The following is an 18,319-nucleotide window of genomic DNA, read 5'->3' on the forward strand; positions in this document are numbered from 1 at the left end:
GATTATGACTTTACTTGTGTGTGATTTTGGTAAGCTGCCTAGACTTACTGCAAACAAGGCAGGGTATATAATATTTTGAAGAGAAAGAAAATAAATAACAGAACCTGAGCTTTGAAATATTACTATTGGAATATCAATGTTGTTATTTCAATGACTTTTTTTGAGAAACCCCCAGAGCCACGGGACACCTTTGCACCTGGGTAGATGAAGTGATGAAAGATTTCCTTGATGGTTCCAGCAAAATGTTCAGACCCTTGACCAAAAATGTCCCTGACCAAAGGGGCTGTTTTTCTTCAGTCTATGAAAATGGAGCTTGTGTGTTTTGTTGAGTGTTCTGAGGATATTAGATAGCATTTCAGATTATAGCTGCTAACTTGCCATTCCTGTAATTAACTGCAGGTGGATTACATCGAGCAAAACTCTATAGTCATTAAAAAGTTATTAAAGTGATTTAAGACATTCTTACAAACAATGTATTTTTCCGTATTTTTATGGGTAAGATATTCTTATGCTGCACACGTCCTGCTAGTAGACTTGTCATAGGCAATTGGTCAGTCATTGCAAGAACTGGCTGTTGGGCCAGATGAGCCTTTAGTCTGATGGTTAAATGGATGACATGGACAAGAAGTGATGACACTGAGATCATTCCAGATCCTCCAAGGGTCCCTATTTTCCAGGGACGTCCCTGATTTAGAGAAGCCATCCCAGTTTCTGATTTTATCCCAGAATGTCCCACTTTTCCTTAGAATGTCTCTGTTTTCATTGGAGAAATGTTGGCGAGTATGGCAGGATGTCCCTATTTTTGTTGGAGAAAGGTTGGAGGATATGGAGTTATTTGACCCCTGAGCCATCTGAAGGCAATTCTGTATAGGGAAGTTTTTAAATGTTTAATGTTTTACTATGTTTTTATATATGTTAGAAGCTGCCCAGAGTGGCTGGGGTAACCCAGTAAGATGTGTGGGGTATAAATACTAAAAATATTATTATGGAATCAAATGTCCCTCTCTTCATTGGATTAATGTTGAAGGGTATGCCTTGCAGAGGAAAGTTGTTAGTTGTTCCCTGCATTACAGAGGCCCGGCTGGCCTCAGCTAGAAGACAGGCATGTAATGTTGTCAGTCCCATGCTGTGGAACACATTCCCAGCAGAGATATGGTGCTCTTCTTTTTGGTTTACAGTTCAGTTTAGAAATATTAGTGAAAAGACACACCCTGAAAGTCATAGAATTGTAGACTTGGAAGAGACCCTGAGGGTCTTCTATTCCAACTTCCAGGAGTCTCAGCATACGGTCCCCCATCCAATTTGAAACCATACCAGACCTTGCTTAGCTTTGCACATGTGCTATGAGTTTTATTGCTGCACCACTAAGAGGACACAAAAGGAAATAGGAGTGGGAGGGAGGAAGCAGCAGCAGCACTAATTCTTAAATTCTTAAATGTAGTGAGATTCAGAAATGAAAACTTAGAAGAGCCAAAAGAGGCTGGTCTTTCAACAGAGCTGGTGGAGAGGCCTGGCAGCCCCATATCTCCCCTTCTCCTATTGCCTGGTGGGGTATCTGCTATAATAAATTTTAAAATAAATAAAATAATAAAATGAATCGATTCAGGAAGTCTTGGGGAAGAAAAGAAAGGTTTTCAACAGAAGTCAAAAACACTGGAATTGAGGGGGCGGGGAGCCTTGCTTCACATCTAGGGGAAGAGAGTTTCAGCATACTGGTGCTGCTGCACTAAAAGCACCTGCTAGGTTCATATTTAGAAAGTAACAAGTGAGCTGAACTTTAAATTCTGCACCTGCTTCATGTTTTAGATTTATTTTAAAGAGCTTCTAAACCAATTACTGTTTCAAAAATCTCTAAGTGGTGATGCTATGTATTATGAAAAAACAGTATCCACCAAAACAAAAACAGAACCACTAAACCAATAAAACAACAGCATACAGGCAAATAAAAGCAAATAAAACAATGAAAGCTATACAATGAAGATTATTATTACTATTATTTTCACTACAGCAGCGCATATATAAAATCAATTCAAATCCAAGACAGATACCAGATGGGATAAAAACATCCATTTAGAAAGCTTGCTGAAAGAGGGATATCTTTAGAAGCTGTTGAAAAGACAACAGAGGAGGCACGAGACTGATATATACTGGGAGGGAGTTCCAAAGGGTACGTGCCACCACACTAAAGGCCTGTTTCAAACATTGTGCAGAACCAGACTTCCTGATAGGATGGTATCTGAAGGATGCCCTCTGCTGCTGGATGCAGTGATTAGTTAGTTTTTCATTGTCCCAAGCTGTATAGGGTTAGACACACCTCCATGATGCGGGAGTTCCACAATTTAGTGGGGCTTGCACAGAAAAAAAAATTAGCTCTTTCCTGGATTGTCATTCTCCACACATCTAAAAGTTGGAGGAACTAGCAAGAGAGCCGCCTCTGCAAATCTTAATCCCCAAGTAGATTGATAGGCATGGAAATATATTTGGGGTCTAAGCCACTTAGGGCTTTCAACACCAACGAGAGCACCTTGAACTGGGCCCAGAAATGAACTGACAACCAGTGCCCTGTGTCCTACTTTGCAGAGGTGAGACCTATTTGAAGGTGACTTCTTTGTGAAGAGCTGTCTGGTCTAAGACTACTTTAAAGAGAGCCAGTGTGGTGTAGTGGTTAAGAGCAGTAGTCTTGTAATCTGGGGAACCGGGTTCGTGTCTCCGCTCCTCCACATGCAGCTGCTGGGTGACCTTGGGCCAGTCACATTTCTTTGAAGTCTCTCAGCCCCACTCACCTCACAGAGTGTTTGTTGTGGGGGAGGAAGGGAAAGGAGAATGTTAACCGCTTTGAGACGCCTTAAAGGGAGTGAAAGGCGGGATATCAAATCCAAACTCTTCTTCTCTTCTTTAAAGCCAAAGTTCCCTAAGTAGAGACAGACCGCTACCCCCCAGGACACTTGAGGTTGCCCACAGTTGTGTGCAGCTGGACAACAGACTGAGCAGGCACAGAGTTTACCTGGTCACAGTCTTCCCCTCTATGGGGAGATGCCTTTTACTTGTTTAAAGCAATTCTCTCCACATTTCCATGTTTACCTATGAATTAGCACATGCACCACCGAGAAATAAGGCACTAAAGTTGCATGTGCTAATTTATAGGTAAACATGGAAATGTGAGGAGAATCCTCTTTTTCTTTGGAGATGCATAAGTGGACACCCTATATTAAAGATCTTGGGGCTTTCTGCATGCAAGCTATGTGCTCTATTGGTGCCTCTGAGTTATTTCTATTACTGGGCTTTCCCCCCTGCTATTGCCCCTGTACCATTGAATGCCCTGCTCTTCGCCAAATGTGAAGCAGCAAACCAGTTGCTTCAGACATACAGTAGTAACGTAAACTTCAGGATGCAAAAGCAGCAAACCCAGAAGTATTTGACCAGGTTTCACCATGCGCGCATGCGCAGAAGTGGCCCTCAGGTTGCGGAAACCTCGGGATCCGACCGGACCTCCAAAAGGCATCCCGTCCGCAACCGGAGGTACTGCTGTATTGTAAACAGAGGCACGTTCCCTGTTTACAGGTTTCCCACGGGCATCTGGTTGGCCACTGTGGGAACAGGATGCTGGACAAGATGAGCCACTGGCTTGATCCAGCAGGCACTTTTTCAGGGGCACTGTGCATGCACAACACACACACACATTCTGGAGGGGTGCACATAACAGGCAAAGTCAGGGCTTCCCCCTCCCTGAGCCAGAACTCTCTGGAACTCCGTTCTGGCACCTCTTGAGTGGGCAACATTGCCATCTAAGAGAAGGAAGGAGGTGTTCGTGGTGAGCTCTGGCACCTCTTTTCTAGAAAAATAGCACTGGGCAAAGTATATTTCTAGGTGGGTAATAGATAGAAAAATAATAGTATCACTGTGGGTTAAACCACAGAGCCTAGGACTTGCCAATAAGAAGGTCGGCTGTTCGAATCCCCGCGACGGGGTGAGCTCCCGTTGCTCGGTCCCTGCTCCTGCCAACCTAGCAGTTCGAAAGCACGTCAGGTGCAAGTAGATAAATAGGTACCGCTCTGGCGGGAAGGTAAACAGTGTTTCCATCCGCTGCTCTGGTTCGCCAGAAGCGGCTTAGTCATGCTGGCCACATGACCCGGAAGCTGTATGCCGGCTCCCTCGGCCAATAAAGCGAGATGAGCACCGCAACCCCAGAGTCGGCCATGACTGGACCTAATGGTCAGGGGTCCCTTTACCTTTACCTTTAAGTCTAGAAATGGGGGTGGCAAGTGGAAAGTATCCTTGTTTGGGGGGTGCACTTGCCCCCACCCCAGTGCTGTCCATGTCCTTCTTATGCAAAGATTTATCCAACTAAATTTTACTCAGAGTGAACCCATTGAAATCAGTGCACCTATACAATGTGGCATATATTGGATATTTTGGAATTGAAAATTAATAACAACTATTTAAAAAGAAATAAAATCAGTGCACCATTAATCTCACTGTGTCTGCTTGGAGTAGCACCACCTCTGGATAAAACTCTTACATTCTCCCTCAGTCTTCCCCTGGTTCATGAGATTGGATTCTGTTTTCTATGTTTTCAATCCCTGGTTCATTTGTTTGCATAAGCTTTATGTTACTGCTTTATTGGTTTTATGGTGAGATTTTGTTTTAATTATATTGTTTTTATATACCACTTAGTACACCACTTAGATATTCTCCCCCCCAAAAAAAAATATTAAGCAGTTTCTTCTCTCTAAGCACATGGATCCAAAATTATTTTACTGGGCAAAGATATGCAATAAACATTACATATTAAGAACGAGTGCAGTAGCAGAATCATTCATCTAGCAGTTCCTGATGCACTAACACACACACACACACACACACACACACACGCCAGATTAAAACCATGCATCAGAAGCTTTGCTATCTAGATGGTGTCCCTCATTTCCTAGCTTAGCGTCTGTAACAGACCCTGCTATTTGCAGGAAATTTTAAGATCAGAGCACGAGGCCACTGAAAAATTGTATACAAGCAGCTAAGCACCAGCAATTGCCTGTCTGAAAGCCATCAGGAAATCAACCACCACACAATAATCCAGCTTTGGGAAGTGCAGGTTCATATGGCAAATATGGGTTAGTTTATAATATGGTTGGTCACTTTCTTTTTTTAACCCCAACATGAGTTTTCCTTTTTAAATCATATATATATATATATATATATATATATATATATATATATATATGGCGCATAGCTATAGAAGAAGTGGAGGAGACCCCTATCTTAAAGCTAAGTTTCTTTTGCCACATGTCCTTAGCACATGGTTATGAAGCTAATGTGCAGCGCATGTGATAAGACGCTCCTGAAGCTGTGTGCCATCATTTCTACCTAAAAAGCAAATGAAACTGGCATAAATAATTGTGCTGTAGAAAGCCTTTCTGTTGCACCTTGCCTATCACTGACAATTTACATATCTTAGGAAAACCTTTGTCAGCTTCTGTCATTTCAGCACTATTATGTGCCTTTCTGGATAATTACCAGTTAATGTGAAAAAGCAGATGGGGGGGAGAAGAAAACCTTGAAATTTCCGATAGAGAATCCTCAAACCTCTCCTCTTATCTGTGTGCAGCAGCTTCCTGATTTCAAAAGAAGTTTGAAAACCTTTGTTAGAAATGTCCCTGATTCCCAGTTTGAATGAACTGAATGACATTCAGCGAAAATTATTCAGCTTTTTCCCCACAATTAAATTCCATTATCGTGAACTGTCAACGTAAAATGGAAGGTCTCTTAACTAATGTGTCACTTGTTTGGTTGCGTCCCCCACCCCCTCCCTTCCTCTGTGGTGCACATTGTATAAAGCTGTGTGAAGTAGGAGGAGGAGGAGGAAGAATAACGGTAATTTTGCATCAATGAGTGGGGCATTTCTCATCCCTTCATTTACAGGAATGTGGCATTTTCCTTTCCATCACCTTCCTCACCTTCCTCCTCCTGAGAATCACGCAGCATTTGGGCAGAAATGAGACGTGGAAAGGATGGTATCAAATGGTACTATTTGACCCTTAATGATCTGCTGAGTCAGGGTCTTGGTTTGCTCAACATGATTCAGCAGTTCCTTGCAGGATATGAGAGCTCCAGTACTGAAACCAACAAGGATTTCCATATTCAGGGGGGAGGAGAAAACAACACAGGCAGCAATGTATGCAGAGACTAGCCCTACTGCTGAAGTGTCTAGGGTAGCCCACTTGGATAACTACTCATACATCACAAAAAAAGAAAGAAAAAAGGACACAGATTTGCATATGATGCATATGATCAACTGCAAATATAGAAATAATTACTATAATTTAAATACATGGGGGAAATCGACCTGCTCAGCCTACTGTCAAGGTGCTAACTATTGATGGGCAGCTTCAGCGTTCCCGCCTTCCTTTGGAATGAGGGACCATGGAGACTGTGGTATCGTTATGGTATATGGTTTATTTACACATATATACAACTTGAGCCTTCGATGGAGGGGCTCACCAGCATTTAACACTCCCAATATGGTCTTGCTTCTCCCATAGTCACAACCTTGGATTCCAGCAGAAATCAGGCATGATTCTGACTTTCAGGTGCCCAGCTTGCTTCCAGCTCACTCACCTGAGTTCTGGCTTTTCTTTCTAACTGACAGTTGAAGGAAGGAGGTCCACCCATTTGTTCTCTGGCATAGAGACACTTCCTTTGTAACCTTAGCAACTCATACTTTGGGGGCCACTATGGCCCTTGCCTGGCTAATTCAGCAATTGAATGCCTCCTGGATCCACAAATTAGAAGGGACTCAGGCATACAGCCTACCCCCCCAAACCCTCACAACAAATATTTTTTGTGGCTACAATGTACCCTCCTCTACAATGGTACTAAGTCGTTCCATTGCCTACTTTTTTCTGATGCTGCCCACCACCAATATGTAAACTCGGGAAGCTTGTCCACGAGGGAATGAAGCCCTCAAGCAGAAATAGGTTCCTTACTCCAGATCCACACTGACTGCCAGTAGCTTTCCAGGGTTTCAGATAGGAGGCTTTGTCACACCTACCTGGTAATGTTCTGGATTGAACCTGAGATCCTCTGCATTCAAAGCATATTCCCTCCTACTGAGCTATGGCTTATTCCTTTAAGTTCCTGAATTTCAGCCCAGTTCTTTCCAGCCCAATAGCACTCTAACCACTACATTACACAGGCTCTCATGTAACTCTGAAGTGCGTTTTACTCTAATATGAGGTGTTAAGCTGGTGAGCATGAGCAGTAGAGGCATTTTCTTCAGGGAAGCCTGCTGTTGAGCAGAATTGGTGGCCTTCAGGTTCAGCTCACACTCTTCAATGTCTGTGCCTCACTCAACTGCTGTCAGTCATAAGCCTTGCTGCTGTCAGGAAATTGCAGGTGCAGTAGGATTGTGGATCCACAATTTGCACTCTACTTGACAATTTTCTCTCTGCCCTGCAATTTTCTGACTTAGGCAGGGCCATTGTTTCAATGTGCCGTTGAGTAGGTGCCAGACTGATGCTTGTGGAACTCTGCCTAATTCCCCAAATTCCCCAGGCCATTTCAAAAGAGGGTCAATCATACAACACCAGGCAAATACAGAAGGAAACAGGACAGGATGTCAGGTGAGTAGGAAAATAAGGGTGGAAAAATAGCAGCAGGGATGAAAGAAGGAAGTCAAATGAAAGCATTAAGTGTCTGGGCGTGACTGAGGGGGAGCAAGGAGTAAGAATGCTAGAGGCACACCAGGGATCAGAGCCAAGACCATGCTAAGAGTCAGAAAGAGAAAGAGAGAGAGAGAGAGAGAGAGAGAGAGAGAGGCAGGAGAGACTTTTGCTGACCATATGAAATCCCAGCCTGAACAGGAAGACTTTATAGCTTTTCCTGGTAAAGAGAATCATAGCTCACCAGGGGAAAAGCACCACAGCTCTGAGAGAACAAAACCCATAGTTTCACTACACACTCTGCTAAATCTTCCAACATTCAGCTTCACTGGACGGCCTTAGTATTATAGAAAGGGATGCAGGTGGCACTGTGGTCTGAACCACTGAGCTTTTTGGGCTTGCTAATCATTAGGTCGGCAGTTCGAATCAGCTCCTGTTGCTTTGTCCCAGCTCCTGCCAACCAGCAGTATGAAACCATACCAGCGCAAGTAGAAAAATAGGTACTGCTGTGGTGGGAAGGTAAATGGCATTTCTGTGTGCTCTGGCTTCCATCATGGTGTCCCATTGCACCAGAAGCAGTTTAGTCATGCTGGCCACATGATCCAGAAAACTGGCTGTGGACAAACGCTGGCTACCTTGGCCTGAAAGCGAGATGAGCACTGCACCCCCATACAGTGGTACCTCCGGTTACTAACGGGATCTGTTCCAGAGGCCTGGCCATATCCCAAAATCATCGTAACCAGAGGTGCCCTTCTGCGCATGTGTGTGGTGTGCAGAGCACTCCTGTGCATGGGCGCGTGGCGAAACCCAAAGGTAATGTAACCCAAGGGTCCACTGTAGTTGAATTTGACTGGACTTAACTGTCTAGGGGTCCTTTTTCTTTTACCTTACCCTAGTATTATAAGATTTATTTTTTATGCAATCTACTTTTATCTTTTATCTATTGTCTTTTATCTGTTTTCCCCAGCATGCAAAATTTTACAGCCCTCTTTGGGTTATGTGTCTTCTCAACATCTCCCCCCCCCCAAAAAAAAGGGATGCAACTTAAAGTGGTTAGCTTGTTGGGTAAGTTTATCACACTTCAACTAATGCTATCTACCATCCCAAAAATCAGATGCTGAAAAACAATCCCTGTTAGCAATTCATAGGAAAGGGGAGAAATTTGAGTCATTTAAAAGGGGGACCTTCCCAAATCACACTTGTTGAAATAAAACACAGTTATCCTTTGAACTCTGCACTTCTGTGAATCTTGCAATTCTGTCCTCCAGCCAAGCAATGCGGACAAAAATGGATATACTATAGTAATGCGTGTGCATGAAATACATATGTTAGTGAAAATAATGCATGGTTTAGGGGGAAATTGCTTTGCAAAAATGTGTATATTACGAGAAGTGCTGATGAATTTTCACGAGGACTTAATTGCTGTAGAAATGAATTTAAGATTGGGAAATGAGAAATCGAGAGAAACTGAAATGAGCAAATGTGCCCATCCCTTGTCATTTGTTCACCCCACACTTTTCAGTGCAGTTCCTTGTCACTAACCAATGTACTAAAAGTTAGATTCTTTTTAAAAATGGATTTGTTGCACGTGGGTATCAGAACACTTTACTCTAACTGTGTGAACTTAAAGCAGTGGTTCTCAAAGTGTGCGGCAGTGGATTTGTAACTGGCTGACTGACCGAACCCAAAGGGTGCTCATCAATGGTTCCTCTTCATCCTGGAGAAGAGTGACTAGTGGGGTGCCACAGGGTTCTGTCTTGGGCCCGGTCTTATTCAACATCTTTATCAATGACTTGGATGATGGACTCAAGGACACCCTGATCAAATTTGCAGATGACACCAAACTGGGAGGGGTGGCTAACACCCCAGAGGACAGGATCACACTTCAAAACGACCTTGACAGATTAGAAAACTGGGCCAAAACAAACAAGATGAATTTTAACAGGGAGAAATGTAAAGTATTGCACTTGGGCAAAAAAAATGAGAGGCACAAATACAAGATGGGTGACACCTGGCTTGAGAGCAGTACATGTGAAAAGGATCTAGGAGTCTTGGTTGACCACAAACTTGACATGAGCCAACAGTGTGACGCAGCAGCTAAAAAAGCCAATGCAATTCTGGGCCTCATCAATAGGAGTATAGCATCTAGATCAAGGGAAGTAATAGTGCCACTGTATTCTGCTCTGGTCAGACCTCACCTGGAGTACTGTGTCCAGTTCTGGGCACCACAGTTCAAGAAGGACACTGACAAACTGGAACGTGTCCAGAGGAGGGCAACCAAAATGGTCAAAGGCCTGGAAATGATGCCTTATGAGGAACGGCTAAGGGAGCTGGGCATGTTTAGCCTGGAGAAGAGGAGGTTAAGGGGTGATATGATAGCCATGTTCAAATATATAAAAGGATGTCACATAGAGGAGGGAGAAAGGTTGTTTTCTGCTGCTCCAGAGAAGCGGACACGGAGCAATGGAGCCAAACTACAAGAAAGAAGATTCCACCTAAACATTAGGAAGAACTTCCTGACAGTAAGAGCTGTTCGACAGTGGAATTTGCTGCCAAGGAGTGTGGTGGAGTCTCCTACTTTGGAGGTCTTTAAGCAGAGGCTTGACAACCATATGTCAGGAGTGCTCTGATGGTGTTTCCTGCTTGGTAGGGGGTTGGACTCGATGGCCCTTGTGGTCTCTTCCAACTCTATGATTCTATGATTCTATGATTCTATTATCACACTGGTGTGGTGCGAGAGGATGGTAAGTCTTTTCCAATGTATTTCTTAGCAATAGAAAGTTCAGTGTGCCACAAACAATTCTTTATTCTGAAAGTGTGGCTGAAGAAAAAGGTTTGAGAATCACTGACTTAAAATTCCAGTATGTGCTTGAGTCCCTCCCACAAGATAGTGACAGCCTGGAGACATCCATTAGTTGCTTCCTCTTTCACCCTGTAGAGCAGGAGTAGCCAACATGGTGCCCTTCAGTTGTAGCTAAACTACAACTCCCAACATCCCTGACCATTGCCCACACTGGCAGGGGCTGATGGGTGTTGTAGTCCAACAACATCTGGAAGGCACCATGTTGTGTATGCCTGCCACTGAAGATCATTAGTTGAGCCTGATAAAGTTGGATGAACAAATGGTATGACATAATAGGAAATAACATGTCAGGAGCAAAATTGTAAGGCACGAAGAAGGTTAATGTTGTGGCGTTACAGAAGATAGGCACATAATCTTTGTCTTATATACACATGATGATCACGATTATTTAAACAGGTGTTGTGGTTCCCTTCTAACTGGCCTTTAAAGATCTTATTGCTCATAGGATGGCATTTCAGCTTCTGATTGAAATCAACAGTTTTATTGTAGAAGAAAAGTTTTGTTTTTCAAAGATAAAGCTGTTGCTCAAGCAAAAAGTGATATAGCACAAATGAATCAAAATGCAAAGTAGAGGTTTTAATACAGCCCCCCTCCATTGGTCATTTCATACAATTCACACTTACTGCTTCTTTGTAAGCCTTTCAAGCTTTGGCTTTTGATATTATCAAGTTAAATCAAATCTTTCTCTCCCTTGATTCTTTATTAACCTTTATTGCAATGGAGGCCGGTCCATTTGGCTGAATGGTGGGATGCCTCAACCCACCTTTAGCCAGCCGCCACCTGCATGCCTTCTAATTTACAAACAGTCTTGAACCCTCTGGTCAAATAGTGACAGTCTGTAGACACCCTAAACAGTCCTCTAATTATTTGACATATTTGCATTTGTATTATTTCTTGCAGCGTTTATGAAAGGTACCCACGTTAATAATTAGCACTGTTGGTCATAACAGTTGTAATATTGAAGAATGCATTGGACATATCTAATTTGCATTCCTGCCATATACTTTTTTAAAAAAAAACAGATCACACAACATGCACGTCTATATCCCACTGTTTCACTGAACATCTGTTGGGTGCAAATCAAGCTTACTCAAACAGGCTGGGGGGAAGCACCTTGACTTGAAAATAAATTAAAGCAATGTATCTGCCTCTGGCCAAAGAGATCAATTGATGGCTGTCATCAGTGTAAATATGCAGAAATCTATCTAATGAGATGATGTGTGCTGTTGAAATGATAAGAATAATATTGCTTCAACATATGGATTCTTCAGTTCTACCTCATTTCCTTTGTAGTTGAAGGATCATTATGCTATTTACAGGAATTAAAGATAATTAAAAAGTTTAAACTGGGGAAGCTAAGCATGTATACTGAAAATTCAGATTAGGGTCTGCCTGCACCAGAACTTCTGTTATCCCTAGATTGACATTAAATTCATTCAACTTTGTATACCGCTTTTCTTCTGTTTCAGTAAAAATAAGGAGCATTACAAACGAAACTTACTGTAGCAGTAGTAGTAGCAGTAGCTCATTTCCTTGGGAATTTCCCCCCCTTCAAATTCTTGCAGAAATGAGTTCTGAATTTGAGATTGGAAAGTGAGAAACAGAGAAAAACTGAAAATGATAGATTCATCCACTCTCCACACCTGAGCAGTAGTTTTAGACCTCCACCAACTTGCTGCACATACTCTCACTGACTGTTAATGTTAACCTAAGAAATGACCTTAAGTCATTTAGCACATTCTTGCAATTTCTATTTCACCTTGAGCACAATTCCACTGGGCCCATTGCTGTTTCCAGTTGCTCTTCAATCGACATGACACTGGAATCCCATTTCATCCCTGTAGTCTAACAGCCTATCAAATATTCTTTGGAGCGCTGATAGCCTTGGTTGTAATCACTTGCATGAAAGAGAGCGCACCTCTTTTGGGGCAGGCACTTAACAATCTATTATATTGTAATTAAGCTTGGCCATGTTTACACTGCCTGATGATGATACATAAAGATTAATTTACCTTTCTGTCACTGTTGTGAGAATATACCACAGTACCATCCCATTAAAACACAGTGGTAGCAGCAGCAATAAAGTCCTCCAATTATTTTATATTGCCCTAAAGTCTATCTTAATCCATCATTTTATACATGGTTATCTTCACTTATTGCTTTGCTATCTATTTATGTAAGGGCAATTATTGCAAATTATTTTGTGTATGTTTTAAACAAGACTGTAATACTTTTCCCATCAAGAAAAACAATCTTCAAATTGCATTCTATTTGCAGTTTCCCCCTATTGGAGACCCTGATAGACAAAGCCTTGTTTATTTGTCTGCAGAGCCTGACAGCGTAGGTAATCCTCACCAAGGAATGTTGCTACATTGGTTTTGACTTCAAGGGATTGCACCATGATGCAATTTAAATTGGATCTTCAGAATGTCTGTCCAATTGAAAATTAAAGGAAAGGGATGCCAACAGTCCCCTCTTCCCTCTCATGCATGTAGAAAGAGCGGGAAAGTCTGTCACAGCAAAACAGAAGCCAATCTGTTGCAGCAACTGGGTTTTCATTTCCCCAGAGGGATTGAGAGATTTGCACGTTCAGCAGAAATGGAAATAATTCCCCTCTCCTTTTACAAGGTCAGAGTTTGCATTTCTGCATATAAATGGCACTTCCATTTGACTTTGTGTTAGGGCATAGCCCCCCCCCCCATAGACATGGCCATAATGTCACAGGACCTCCCCATGGCCAATAGTTTGTAAAATATTCCCATCCGATCGCTAATCCCAGTGTGGCTGGCAGATTGCCAGGTGGGTAGGAATTCTATGATTAGCTACACCCGTAATTCTTCTCAGTTCTTCCAAATGTTAATGTGGCACTGCGTCACGCTCCAGGGAGTGCCCTCTGTAAGCCAACGTCAAGCACAGATCAGTCTAGGTACAGAATGTGATCTGGAAGCAAGGTCAGAAATCTGTCCATGGTCAACAACACAGGGAATTCAACAAGGTAGAGGAACTAGGTGTACAGTAGGAGCCAGAGACCTGTGCTAGAAGGCCAAAGTAGAGGCTTCATATATTCTGATCTCCTAAACTGAACCTATTGTTAACTTCTGACAGTGATAAGGGATTGGTGACTAACAACTAGACCCCTTACTCATGAGTAGACCGACTGTTCTGTGTCTAGAGATACATACTGTGCCATCACTCTTTGGCTTAGATGTGAAGCTTTTTGTGTTGGCCTCCTCTGATAGTTCTGGTTGGTCTTCATCAGGTATCAGCCTAGAGACTCCCCCAAGAGGATCCCAAATACTAGGTTCAGGGACCCCTGCCTACTTCCGTGGGTCCCCAACCCTGTGAAGGGTCTGGAATCAGGTATGGGCTAGGCATGACATAGTATGGGACCAACCCACACAGAAATGCCACCCACAGTCCCATGAACTAGATGATCCTCAGGGTCCTTTCCAGCCCTACCATTCCATGATTCTTACTTCTCCAACCAAACAGTAAGTACAAAAAATTTGCAAGTATTAGTGGAAAAATAACATACACAAATATATTACTGCTCATAAACTCCAGTAATTAAGCAGTATATAAGTAGCTTATGTAAATGAATAATTATGTTAGGTAAAATTGCTTGCAAAAATGTGTATATTAATGAAAATTACATACAAATGTGTTTGACAGAAGAAATTTGTGCTAAAAATCTGATTTGTTTTCAAAAAGTTTTACTTACTTATTTTTTAATTTTAAAAATGCAAATTGCTGTGGAAATGTGGAGAACTAAATTTAAGGTTGGAAAGATGAGAAAAGGTGAAAAACCAAAATTGACTGATTTGTTCATTTTTACTGAGGAACAGCCTTCCATTCCTACCACACATCAACACCAACCAGCAAGCAGGTGAGGGGCAGGCAGTGAGTAGTGGAATGTTGATGGAGCCAGCAGGATTCTGCTGAAGCCGAATCTGCCTTCCCCCCATCCTTTTGTAAAGAGAGGTTCAGATTGCTCTGTTCATTATAGAGAAAGAGAGATCAGTTTTCTTTCCACTGTTCTTCAAAAATCAGATGGTGCTATTTCTTGTGAATTGGGAAATTGGTTTGAACGCATACATATTTAAAGGCACATTCTTACATAAAATGACTTGATTCACACCTCTAGTGTGTGGATTTTCCAAATTTCATTCTTCTCTGAATATTGCAAAACAATTACCAGAAGTTTAAACATAGCAAAGCACACATTAAAATGAATATTTGAGATAAAATGAATATTATCATACATATCAAAATATTTAAGTATGTTCATTTTTGAGAGGATTAAAACATTGCAGATGAATGAAAAACAGAACAGAATAACGAATTAGATCTGTCCATCCTTAACGCACAAACATGTATTTTTGCTTGTTTTTATCCTTAACACATTTTCATTATCACCCATGAAGAAAGCACTTAATAGTTATTTCTCCTTTGCCTTCCATGTATTCTCTTTGATTTTTTTTCCAATTTAAGGAACTCATTTGAAAATGTTCAGGAGCCCTCAAGTAGCTCTTCCATAATCCTGTCATTTGTTCTCTGCTCTTTTCCCTTATAAATGTATTTCTGAGTGAAATGGCCTTTAAGCTTTGAAGTGTCCTTTAGGGGGTTAAAAATAAAATCCAGATGAACAATTGCCTTGAGTGGCATAATGGTGATTGGCGAAGAGGCAAAGGCACACAATAGTGGCTGATTGTGAAGCTGCATTTATCCTCACAGTCCAAACTTCATTAGCCAGCCATTAGTAAGTTTATGGGGAAAGGGTTTGTATTTCTCCAGAGCATGGGGAAACAATGATTGATTGGACTGGATTCAGTGCCAGACAGTAGTAGACATTGTCACACCTCAAGCAAAAGTCACCATTACAACTTCTTCTGTTTTGGACTTAATAATAATAATAATAATAATAATAATAATAATAATAATACTGCACTGGAATGGTTGTTGGAAACAAGAACTCATCATCCTGGAATCAGTTGATCTAAGGAATTCCTTAGTCATTCCTTCATGGTACTTCTGGCCCCCTTGTAGTAGTCAAATAGTGTCATTTGTGGAAGAAAGTGAGTAAACACTTTCTGGAATTTTCTTCCAGCCTTTTCAAGTTTTAACACGTCCTAGTAAATAGAGGGCAAATTTTACTATGGGCAAACCTATATTATATATGAGGTTACAGGCCTAACACTAATTAGCTATAGTACATAAGGCTGAGAATTTGTTGTATTGAATGTTTGTCTTATATTATAGTTTTATGGGTAATGATAAGCTCCTAACATGGTTGTTCTCTCTCATCTCATTCCCTCTATATAATTTTTCTATATATATTAAAGTGTTATTGACTGCTGTAATATTGAAACTTCCTTCTTCCCACTGCCTTCTTCTTCTTCTTCTTCTTCCTCTTCCTCTTCTTCCTCCTCTCCCCCACATTATTATAAGGGCTGAAACAACAATTAGATCAATTGCTTCAAAAAATTCACTCATGTCCAAATTTAATTGATAGGTTAACTTACTAGAATGCATATGAACAAATAATTAAATGTTTTTAATTTGATTGTATCCTTAATTATTATTATCACTACCACCATTTTTTTATGCATGTAGAGCTTTTACGGTGTGTACAGAGCTTCAACATAAATTCTTTGAATGGTCCTTACAACACCACTATAAGGTAGACCAGCATTTTTCTCTTCAGATTGCAGAGGGGTGGGGTGGGCAAGTCAAGGCTTACAAGCCATCTCTTTCCTAAGAATGCATAGAGAGTTTTTGCCTGACATGAAATTTGAATTGTGATTTTTATCATTCCTAGTATAGCACTCCAACCTAAACTATTTATTATTGCTTAGTTATATCATATGCTTAAAGGTAAAGGTAAAGGACCTCTGACAGTTAAGTCCAGTCACGAAGAACTCTGGGGTTGCGGCGCTCATCTTGCTCTAGTGGCCGGGGGAGCCGACGTTTGTCCGCAGACAGTTTTTCCAGGCCATATGGCCAGCATGACTAAGCTGCTTCTGGCGAACCAGAACAGTGCACGGAAATGCCATTTACCTTCCCGCCGGAGCGGTACCTATTTATCTATTTGCACTTTGACGTGCTTTCGAATTGCTAGGTTGGCAGGAGCTGGGACTGAACAACGGGAGCTCACCCCGTTGTGGGGATTCGAACCGCCAACCTTCTGATCGGTAAGCCCTAGGCTCAGTGGTTTAGTTCACAGCACCACCCACATCCCTGTATTATATATGCTTATATACTGCTTAATACCAAGCACATGGGTTACCAAAAATAACAAATATGATATATAACAAAACAATAAAACTGAAAAGCTATGATACCAAATAAAATAATAAAACAAAAATATAGTGTCCAAATCAAGGGAAGTAATAGAACCCCTCTATTATTCTGCCTTGATCAGACCACACCTGGAATACTGTGTCCAGTTCTGGGTGCATCTTGACAAGCTGGAATGGGTACAGAAGAGGGTGACTGAGATGATCAAAGGTCTCAAAACCAAGCTTTTTGAAAAATGGTTGATTTTGGTATGTTCAGCCTGAGTAGGTAGAGACTGAGAGGAGATATGGTAGCCATCTTCAAATATCTAAAGGACATGGAAGATGGCACAAGTTTTTCTCCAGCTCCAGAGGATAGGATTCAAGTTACAGGAAAGGAGGTACAAGAAAGAAGAAAGGAAGAGCTTTCTGGCAGCAAGAGCTGTTTGACATTGGAATGGACTCCCTCAGAAGATGGCGGACCCTCCCTCCTTGGAGGTTTTTAAGCAGAGGTTGGATGGCCATCTGTCATGTATGATTTAATTGAGATTCCTGTGCTACAGGGGGTTGGACTAGATGACCCATGGAACCATACATGATTCCATGAACAAAAACAGTGTATAACTTGAGGACAAATGAGCTGATACGTCTTGTCTTTCTTAGTACTTGTACATAGCAGGAAGGCATATAAATAAACATACAGAGGAAAAACTCCTCAGGATTATGCAGTCAATCAAGGAACATGTTACCTTGGCAAACATCATGCCCCTCTGTATGGGTGCAAAGCAATCCTTCCACCACTCCTCTTGGTTGGCTGATTTACTGATAACAGAACTAACCATTATGTTACAAACTGTATGAACTTGCTATTTGCATTTCCAGCCCCACCTATGCCTCATTCCCAACTCATTTTGCAACACATGTAGACTGGGTCTTAAACTGCTATTGGGGCCTTGTTCCTAGTGTTCTGTCACAGAGCTATTGTGCTGTGGATAATTTTTTATGGCTCTGGCTAGAGATACAGGAGGTCATTAACTGAGGAGCAGGTTTATGGAAAAAAGACAAAATAGTCACCCTCTCAACACATACAGTGGTGTGAGAAAGTTGCACTAACTCTCTAGGAATTAGAAGAAATCCAGTTTGATAATATAGCTGAAATGCTTTCAGTGTGCAAAGTTGCCTCCCCTGCTCTTAGCTCTAATTTTATAGTGTTCTGCAGCTGAAGTAGTTCATAACAGGGCACATGTTTGAAAATGCTATCATAAATTCAACTCTTGTTTAGTTTGGATCCACTGGCACTTGGTGCCTTTCCTGTTGGCTGGTATTTTATGCCTCAGTACTCCAGGAAGAGGAAAATGCTTTGTTTGCACTAGTGCTAATATGAAAAAACCTCTCCCTGACATTTAAACTTTTAGTACCAGTTTGCCTACAGTGTTAATATCACTGAAATGGCTTACACAGATTAAAACAGCCTACAGTATATAATGCAAAATATGAACGTAACAGTATTTGCTGATTCAAAC

Source organism: Podarcis bocagei (assembly GCF_964188305.1).
Source record: "Podarcis bocagei genome assembly, chromosome: Z".
Classification (NCBI taxonomy): Eukaryota; Metazoa; Chordata; class Lepidosauria; order Squamata; family Lacertidae; genus Podarcis; species Podarcis bocagei.